At 46.3% G+C, this 9,884-nt stretch overlaps 1 long non-coding RNA gene across 3 annotated transcripts; it reads right to left on the reverse strand.

The window, feature by feature from the left end:
- Positions 1 to 2,674: 2,674 nt before the first annotated feature.
- LOC123087832 (uncharacterized) lies at positions 2,675 to 9,236 on the reverse strand. 3 transcript variants are annotated; one of them, XR_006441531.1, is made up of 5 exons: positions 7,599 to 9,236; positions 5,843 to 7,504; positions 5,260 to 5,352; positions 4,755 to 4,965; positions 2,675 to 2,874 (listed from the first exon to the last, which is right to left on the reverse strand). It is a non-coding gene; the product is annotated as an uncharacterized lncRNA (long non-coding RNA). The 3 variants fall into 3 exon arrangements; XR_006441532.1 differs by lacking the exon at positions 7,599 to 9,236 and having other exon boundaries at positions 2,679 to 2,874; positions 5,843 to 7,517; XR_006441530.1 differs by lacking the exons at positions 5,843 to 7,504; positions 7,599 to 9,236 and having other exon boundaries at positions 2,681 to 2,874; positions 5,260 to 5,808.
- Positions 9,237 to 9,884: the final 648 nt, after the last annotated feature.

Here is a 9,884-nt window from a genome sequence, read left to right on the forward strand (position 1 = left end):
ACAAACCTAGTTGAGGGACTAATGTGTTTGTGAGAAATGCAGGATAACACAGGTAGAAGTCCCTCATTGATTTGGTTTTACTACCAGAGATGACCCCTAAAATGTATGAAGACATTGAAGTCAAAGGTGGTATATGAAGATATTCACATTGAAGACTATGACAAAAGAAGACACGGTATGAAGCCTATGGAGCTCGAAGACTTAGATCTTTCGTAGTTCTTTTTCTGTTGTGTGGAGTCATAGGAACCACCGTACTGTTAAGTGGGGTCCAGGAGAACCAGTCAGAATGACTGAAGTGATGCCTAAACCAAAAACCTATGTCTTCGAGTGAAGACAATGAGAGCGAATCTTGTCCAGAGCCGGACAAGTCAGCTTTGCTTGTAGCCCAAGTAAAGTTGTCGCGTGAGTTTGAAATCTGACCGTTGGAACACGTGTCAGTTCCTTAGTGACCCAGGGTCATTTCGGACAAATCAGGTCGGGTTGCCAAGTGGCTATAAATAGCCCACCCCCTACAACCATAAGTGGTTGGCTGCTCAGATTTTAGTGCACGGCTTTTGTCGTTTGAGAGCAACCCACCTCGAAGCCTTTGAGAGAAAATTCCTAGCGAGGAGAAAGCCCTAACCACCCAGAGCCAGAGTAAATTGGGCATCAGTTAAGTCTTCTTGTCTGTGTGATCTGAAGACTTATTACACTTGAGGACTGTGCATCCTCCAGACGGTTAGGCGTCGCGTTCAGAGCATCCAAGAGACATTGTGGATTGCCAGTGAACGAAGTCTGTGAAGGTTTGGGAGTCTACCTTGAAGACCTACCAGAGTGATTGGGCGAGGACTATGTGACCTTAGCTCAAGGAGAATACGGTGAGGATTTGGTGTCCTGAGCTGCGTGTTCAGGACTGGGTGTCCGGGACTGTGTGTCCTAAGGTTTAAATACCTAGCCGCTCCAACCAGACGTACAGTTGTCACAGCAACTGGAACTGGTCCAACACATCATTGTCTTCAACGAGTCACTGGTTTCATCTTCACTTCCTTTTACTTACTGTTACTCATTGTGAAGCCATTACATGCCTGCTATATCCTTTGTCTTCACAACGTAACTGTATGATTTGTTTGGCTTCATAACTTCTTCCTACCTGATCCCTTATTACACTGCAGCTACTTGTCATTGTGCTTTCACTCTATTGAATACTTGACCATGGCTTGTCTAGTGTAATCTAACTTCCGTTGCATAGTAATAGGCATATCTCTGTTGTTTGTCTTCATAACTTCCACGTTTTGAAGACTTTCATAAAAATCGCCTATTCACCCCCCCCCCTCTAGTCGATATAACGCACTTTCACGCACGCCACCACCGACTGCTGCCAACCAGTCACCACCCCTGCCGAGGCCGATCTCACTCTGGCCACGGGATCCCACGATCCACCGCGACCAGACACGCACCGCCCCCTGGCCGTAGCCGCCAACCACCACCGCAGCACCGCCGCGACCACCACCACCGCAGCAACCACTGCTGCATCGCAAGGAGCAGCAATCAGAACGGAGCACCAACGCGCCAGATCCAGATCGAGCCGCTCGAGCGAAGCAGCTGAGCAGGAGCATGCCCTCCACCCGCAGCACACCTCGCACGCCGGGGACGTCACGCCCGCCACACCCAGCCAGTCGCCGCGCCCGACGCGCGCCATCCGCCGCCGCGCCGGCCGCCGGTCCTCGCTCCACGCGTGCACCCGGAGTCGCCGCGAGCTCTCACGCCATCCGTGCACGCCGTCTATGTCCAGGCCGCGTCTGGATCTCGGACCGAGGCCGCCGCCCCGGCGCCCCACCTTCCGCCCGCAGCCAACGAGAAGCTCCGAGCGAAGCCACCAGCCGACCCCACCTCGTTCCCCCATCCCCCACCGACCGGATCTGGGAGAGAAATGCCACGAGACGCCGACCAGATCCGCCACGAACCCGCACGAGCCCGCGCCCGGGCGTCCTTCACGACTGGTTGACAGTAATTGTAGTTGTGCTGTTCTATCATTGATCACGGTAATTTATAACCTTTGCAATGATAGACTGATCCTTCATTGTCAGGATTCCACCAAACAGAGAAGTTTCTCCGGAGTCTACAAACATGGGTGTGGCGCTATACGAAGCTCGAGAGGTGACTGGTCCTTTGGGCGATGTTCCCAAGACTGCATGCGTGAAGAATCGGTGAAGAATTCAGCTAAATCAGCAAAGATGAAGCTGGGAACCCACGAGGTGGATGGTAGCAATGTTGGATGCTCCACCTTCAGACAAAGGTGATTCTGAATAGTGTTATATACCGTACTTTGTAAGTACTCTCTGGTGAAATGTTGCAGAAAGCATATAGACCTGCTTCATTGCTAGCCTGTTCATTGGTTGTGCCTCTCAGAAAAAATACTTTGAACCTGTGCCTCAGAAAAATACTTTGAACCTGTGCCTCTGGTGCCATGTGTCAGTTACCAAATAAACTTCAATCTCACCCCTCTTTAGCTTTTTATTTTCTCTTGTTGTGACATTTTTTTTTGAAACGGAGGCAAAAGCTTTGCCTCATCCATTAATTAAGATTAGTAGACTGCCCGTGCGTTGCCACGGGCATTTTATATTTTTGGCTGGTATTATTTATAAACCTAATGTATGTTAAGTTTCAGAATATCAGAAAATAATTGAAATCCAATTCACTTGCAATGTAAGTTAATAAGTTGATGATGTATATGAGAGAGCGATGATCCAACATATAATCCCTTATAAACCTTGCACAGGCAATATAAACTAAGATATACTTGACGCGCCTCGTACAATATCAGAAATGTTTTTAACTTCATTCACATGATACTTGAGAAAGTATAATAAAATTTTCTTCCTCAACTCATAATCCCTGCACAAGCAATATATATAGTCAGCATAAATATTTCACATGGAAGGTGTATGAATGTACAACGAAAAAGAATACTCACCTTAACCATTCGACGGGAGCATAAAACAAAAACAAAATAGCTAGACAAATCCATGCAATTGAGTATATATTTTTAAAATATAGTGATATTTTCAAAGTATCATACGTACTCCCTCCGGTCCTTTATTGTTTGCGTTTTAGCTCCAGCCCGAATACCAAGGAGAGGAGCACTCATAAAAATTTGGACTATTTTGCCCCTGAATTGCTACCGAGGAGACGCTGGTCAGTTACTCTGTGCATGCAAACAATTACTCTGTGCATGCATGCGATTGACTGGAAAGCAGGGGCATAGCTGGAAACAGAAGCCAGAAAAAGCCAATGCGCAGAGCATTGCGGGAAAAACTGATTTTCCCAGAACGCAGACAATAAAGGAGCGGAGGGAGTATTCATCAGCTTTTATCACCGATCAACAAAAGTGAACCATATAAACATATATTAAAATAAAATATAAAATAAAAATATGCATGTATACATTACATATTCATTATGGCATAATGTTCTTGTTTTATAGATAGTGAGTCGCATCCTAATTTCTAGGAGCTATAAATTGTAGGCTCACCTATACATAATTTGTTGGTTTATTCTCTAAAAATGACTTTGAGAGGTTATGTGACATTTATCTCACCACATAAACAACTGCTACTTTATTTATTTTATTTACAAAAAATATATGAAAAAACAGCCCCTCCTCCCACTAACTTCTTGCGCAGACATCCGTCTTCTGCTCTCCCCGCACAGTTCACCATCCATCGGGTGTGGGTCACATCTTATTTCCCCGCCATAGAGTCACCGCCACCATATCCCCCCGGCACATCTTGTCCCTGCCACAGAGACTCCCACTCCTCCCTCCCCCTCTCCCAGCGTCGTCTGCCTCCTCCACTCCCCACAAACCTCTCGTGTTTGTCGCCTCAGCATTGAGCCCGCATGCCCACCAGTATGGCATACTCGGCATCCGGATCCAACTTGGAGGGGGGATGGCGCCCTAGTCATCGGTCCTAGCCGACCTGCGCCAAGCATAGTTGCGTTGTGGCATCCTCGGTCTTAATGAGGAGGCCATCCCAGGAGGATTCCTAGTTCCAATGAGTGCACACCATCAAGCTAAGGGCGACCACTACGGCGACACGACTTACTGCTAACCGAAGTGTCGCCACCTTCTCCGACTGCGGCGTCCACCGGAGGATTGACGCCATTGATTCTTAGGTTCTCCCTGCCTGTCCCATCCACCCTACTCATTTGTTGCTGCTGCCAGCACAGCTGCGCTTCCTCTCCATTAGGCCAATGAAGAAAAGATGTCGTGATTGATCTACTCCCTACTCGTACAATAGAAGTTTTAGGTTTATACATGTATATGTTGCTTCTATGCTATCACAAAAAGGACTACACTAAAAAAATTAGGCTCTATTGGATTGATGCGATACAAACTCAGGTTTTTGTTCATATTTTTCCATTTTATCAATATGTACAAATAGATGCATAGACCCCAAAGATTTAAATAAGCATTCTATTATGAAAAGTCTCATTTTCTGTTTGAGCTTTCCGAAGGGATTAATCTTAAGAACTTTGCATAACTTGACACCAATTAGATACATGGACTATTGCTGCAATTTATACACTGGAAGACTAAGAATGGCTAATTCTGGCCATTTTTTTGGTTCATTGTGGATCGTTTGATCTAGATTCCCCCAAATCTCTCACACACCCTCTCACACCGCACACGAAGAGTTTCCCTATCTAAGAAAAATTAAGGATAAGCTAGCTCTAGAATTTGTTACCATTAAAGTAGCTGTTAATTACAAGCATACCTTTGAGATCAATGCACCAATGTTTGTCGTGCATGAGGGTAACATGTGGCGCAAGTTGTGGCGGCTAACATGTGCTAATTGTTCATGTGCATCCAGATCTCCAAGTATTAGCACAAGAAACCCTTCAGTTGTAACACACCTATCCATGCCTGAAAAGGGATTACTTGAATGCTCTGCTCGGTAAATTATTACCTAGAGCATATAGTTTCACCTATTTTGAACAAATGGACTGGATCGCTTAGTAAGTATTTTTCAAGCAATGAAAATAATATCACATGTGACAAATACTTTTGAAGCTTTCATTTTACAATACTACAAGAAACTTGGCTCTCTCACATCTGGAAATGAACCTATTATGATAATGTTTATCCAGCCATGCATATGGAAACACCAATTGAGATTTACTCAATAGGATAGCTAAAACTTGACAGTGGCCATTTTTTAAATGTTAGAGAAGTAATCCAGACAAAAACAGCAGGGTAAGCGAGTGAAAGAAGCAACTTACCTTTACCAAAATTTCCTCATTTGCCAAACAAATTTCATCCCCGAAGTTTTAACCAAGTGCTGCTTATGTCTCTTTTCATTCCTCCATATCACCCTGCAATGAACATATCCCATTGGAAAAATTAGATGTATAAAAAAACAAAATGACAGCAATTACTATTCAATAATGAACAATCAGGCTACTGGAACACCCATTGCAATAGTCTATGTACAATTGTGTAGCACCATAGCAACATCTTAAATTGGGATAAAGACAACAGAAGTGCATCATGAAAGCTAGTCTAGTCTCGGCAGTCAGGCTTCTGAACAATAGCTGTCAGCAGCCCAGCAGTAGTAATCAAATGCAATAAGACAAATTCAGCTAACTAATTGCTGAAAAAAGAAGAATAAAACAACAAGCTGTAAAAAAAATATCAATTCTTTGGATATGATGTATACTGATCAAATGAGAAGCAAGAACAACAATAATTTCCTAGCATTGAGTACTTTGTCTACTTTTCTTCAAGCCCTCTACTATTCACACGATCATTGTACGAGGTTATCAATTTTGTCACCGGAATATGACACCATGTCAATATAATCACCTCCTAGTTACAGTCTGTCCATAGAATGAATTTAAGCACGACATTCAGAAAAAGCATTCAAGATAAAGCAATGCTCTTTATCAATACAAGCATTCAAGATCCCTTCATATGAAGTTGGGCCCTGCTCATATGAAGCTCCCTCAACATTGGTTCTTCTTGCTTCTTTCATGGAACCATCTTTCCTTCTACGACACCATGAACCACTTCACTTGGCCAATGTGGCATTGTGATAATACGTTTCCTTCCACGTGTGCTATCTCTTCCTCACTCCATCAACGTGTCATAAAATTTGCTGAAACAGTTGGAGACAATGAGCTTGAAGGCGCACGCAATGCCGGGCGTTCAAGATATGCAGACTGCAGTTCTGCATAATTATCTAGAGAAGCTGATTGTACGAAGAAAGAGTTTTATAAAAGCTTTTGGAGAATTAACCTCAATATAAAACAACAAGGTTAAAATAAGCTATCCATTACATGTGATATATGATATATCTATGTTAATTTATTTGCACACCAAAATAATGAAATGTCATGATGAAGGAATAAGATACCTTTATGACCATGCATTTGAATTACAGAATTCCTCGCTAACATAAGAACTTCGATGTATGGCACATAACGGTGGATTAGCATATATAATAGGGCCACATGCCAAAACAAAGGATTGAATCATATAAAAATTGTACACATGTATCCAACTGAATAAGGAGACCTCATCCTACTTCAGAATTAATGAAGCATTACGTAAGGAGACCTCAGAACATTTACACGATATTTTCTGAAAAATCGTTCATCCAACTGAATTTATACCCCTATGCAAAGAATAAATGATCATATTAGTTGGCAGATCCGAGATCACTTCTTCTATCAAAATGATTTCAGCTACAATAAGATTTCAAAAGTGCAAGCATGGTCATAAATGAGAGTGGAATCTTTTTAAGGGGTAAATGCAAAACTGGGTGGATTAACCAAAGCTGATAGCACAAAGAATTATTAACCAAGATGATAGCACAAAGAAAATTTAAACAAGATGATAACAAACAATGATACTTACTAAAGAGTACAAGACGAACAAATAAAGATTGCAATTTTTTGACCTTGCAACCTGAAGTGCACTGTGTGAATACCAGTTAGTATCCTTAAATGTTCATAGTCAAGAATTCTTTTGTGAATATCACTTAGAAAGTTAGAATCATGAAGAACGAATTTTACACATAACCGCTTGACAGGAGCGGTTCGCTGTCTTAAAAATATATCAAATTATACGCATAGACAGTGACTTAATTAAAAGATTTATTCTTGACACACACTAAAAGAATGAAATTAACAACTTCATTAACACCCAATGACCGATTCCTCAGGTTGATTTATCAAATTGAATTAGTAGGCGGGCAGGCTCAACAACACCGGGCTATAAGATGCAACCTTTGTTTTAGAACTCATGGCAGGAAATATGCTTGTTGTTCAAGAGAGACGGACGAAAAAGGCAAGCAACATGATCTTGGGGAGCACTGGTCACTTCTTCTCCAGCCTCCACGTGCGGTGCAGCCACGTAGTTGATGCACCTTTCGCTTTGCTCCACTTGAGGCAATGCCTATCGCAGCACAATGCTCTTGAGCAAGGATAAGTAGCAATTGGCCAGGTTCTTCGTGGTCTTGAACTCCTACAACAAAGGTCATAACTAATCGAACATGACAATCAATCTTAATCAAGCAACCGATCATTCAGTAACTAACAAACAGAGACAAGGTACTTACCATGCCAACGAGGTCATCTTCTAGAATTGCTAGTTCAACATCATCTCTATCAGGCCATCTCCCATCTGCCTCACTCCTACCGGTGGGAGGTAATAGTGAAGAATAATCATGTCCAGGAGATGCAGCCTCAAACATCTCTTTGTTGCTGGAGTGACTTAGAGCTATTAAACCTGCTCCAAGACCAGCTAAAGCTGGACATACTACAACAAAGAGACCAATGTTTTTCCTTAGTAGTCACAATCCTTTGTGAACCAAACAACCAGCTGCCTACACTCACTACCCTGCAAAGCATGCCTAGAATAAGATAGAGTGGAAGCTCTATAGAATTTAACTTTAGTCAGTTGCATACTTAGACAACTGGAAATTTAGAAAACACCAAATACACATTAGGAAATGCCAGAATTGTGAGTTAATACCAACGAGGATGCGGTCATACTGGCCAGACTTAACTGTAAAGTGCAGGGTGTGCTCCTTACCAATAGGGCACGAGTAGGAGGTGGTAGGGGATGTTGCGCGCGCTCTTCTATGAAGACGACCTTCTTCCTCCACCATGCCCAGCATCCTGACAAGCGTGCCCTTCCGGCTCAGCACGCCGATGACAAACTCAATGGTGGCCTGGCTGGCGTACACCCGCTTCATCGTCATTAGCTCGAACACCTCCCAGTTCCGGTGCGCTGCGCCGCGTGCAGCAGGGCGTTCAAGGCGGAGAGTGAAGGGAGCATGCGGTGGATCACCAGGTACCGGCAGGCCTCGAGAGCCTCCTCCGGGAGGCGGAGCTATGCGTAGGCGTGCACCAGGAGGTGGAGGCCGCGGGCCATTGCGGCGGTGCCGCTATCCTCGTAGGTCACGAAGAAGGCGTCCAGGAAATGCGAAGCCAGCGAGGAGGAGTGCCTGGTGATGGTGGCTTGGAGGAGGACGGAGGCGTGGCTAACGAGGGCCGCGCGGTCGAGGAGGTGCACCAGGAGGCAGTAGGAGCGAAGCGAGTGGGGCGATGGCGACGAGGCAGCGGACTAGTGGAAGAAGCTGTGCGCGTTCTTGGAAACGGTCTCGGCGGATGAGGGGGAGGGGCTGGGGTTCCTGGGGAGGGAGAGGAGCACGTCGTCGACGTGGCCCTCGGGCGCCGCGGCGGTGGAGAGCGCCTCCCACGCCACCCTCGGGCTGTGCGCGAGGTAGTGGGAGACGTGCGGGGGCGTCGTTGTGGCGGCCGCGGGCACGGCAGAGGCGGCACCGCGGCAGGGGAACAGGACGACGCCACGCCTTTGGGAGTGCGAGGGCGTCGGTCCTGGACGTACGTCGGCGGCAGCGAGGGACGCCAATCCCGAATTCCTTGCGGCCTGTGCCGCGGCCGTTGACACGCCCTGCCCCGGCGGCGGCGGCGGCCCACGAATCGGGGGCCTCGACCAGGCAGGCGCGCTAGATGAGCTCGATGCCGGCAGGTAGGGCAAAGGGGCGGCAACGGAGGAGGAAGAGGTGGATCCGCGAAGACAGCAATGGACCCACGAAGGCGGAGGCGTCCGAGGGGTTCCGCGGTGACGGCAGCGGCGGATCCAAGAAGATCGAGGCGTCCGAGGGGTTCCGCGACGGATCCGCGGCAACGGTGCCAGGAAGATCGCACCAGGGGATCAAGAGGAGAGGTGTTTTGTGCGTGCTGGTTTTTTTGGTGCGTGCGTGGGCTAGGGTGTGAGAAGGGGACAGCCACGAAAGGAGACCTCGTTCGATAACAGGACTCATCGCTCCTACTGCGGCCGCACGGTTTTTCTGCCGCTGGTTAACCGTCGTAGGCTTTTTTTGTTGCAGGTTAACCTTCGCACGTCTATTGAGGGTTGCATGTGAATAGGTGCGGGTTCAGGCCTCAGGAGAAGGTTTTTTCGGTTTGTGGTGGCTTCGTCAGAGGTGGGAGGAGGTACCAAAATAAACCGTGAGAGAGGGACTAAAAAAATCTGGAAGCGAGACTACCAACTGCTCCCTTAGGAGTAGAGATAGAAAAGAGTTTGTTACATGACACACCACAAACACCGCATGCGGATTATTCGCGTGAAATAAAAGATCCTAACTTCTTTGCATCGGCGGTGACCCAAAGGTTGGCCTCAGCAGAGATGGAGGAGAGCAAGATTGGCGGTGGAGCACTCTTATGCTTAAACACTCTTGCATTACGCTCGTTCCAAATCGTCCATGAGACGAGCATAGTGAGGGAGGCCTTGGCTTGGCGGTTCGGCGTACCATCGGCGCAGGTGCTTGCCCACCACTCGTCCACCGAGTCGAACTGGGGCCAAGTGGAAGTGTCAA

This window comes from Triticum aestivum, chromosome 4A (assembly GCF_018294505.1).
Source record: "Triticum aestivum cultivar Chinese Spring chromosome 4A, IWGSC CS RefSeq v2.1, whole genome shotgun sequence".
In the NCBI taxonomy this organism is placed as follows: domain Eukaryota; kingdom Viridiplantae; phylum Streptophyta; class Magnoliopsida; order Poales; family Poaceae; genus Triticum; species Triticum aestivum.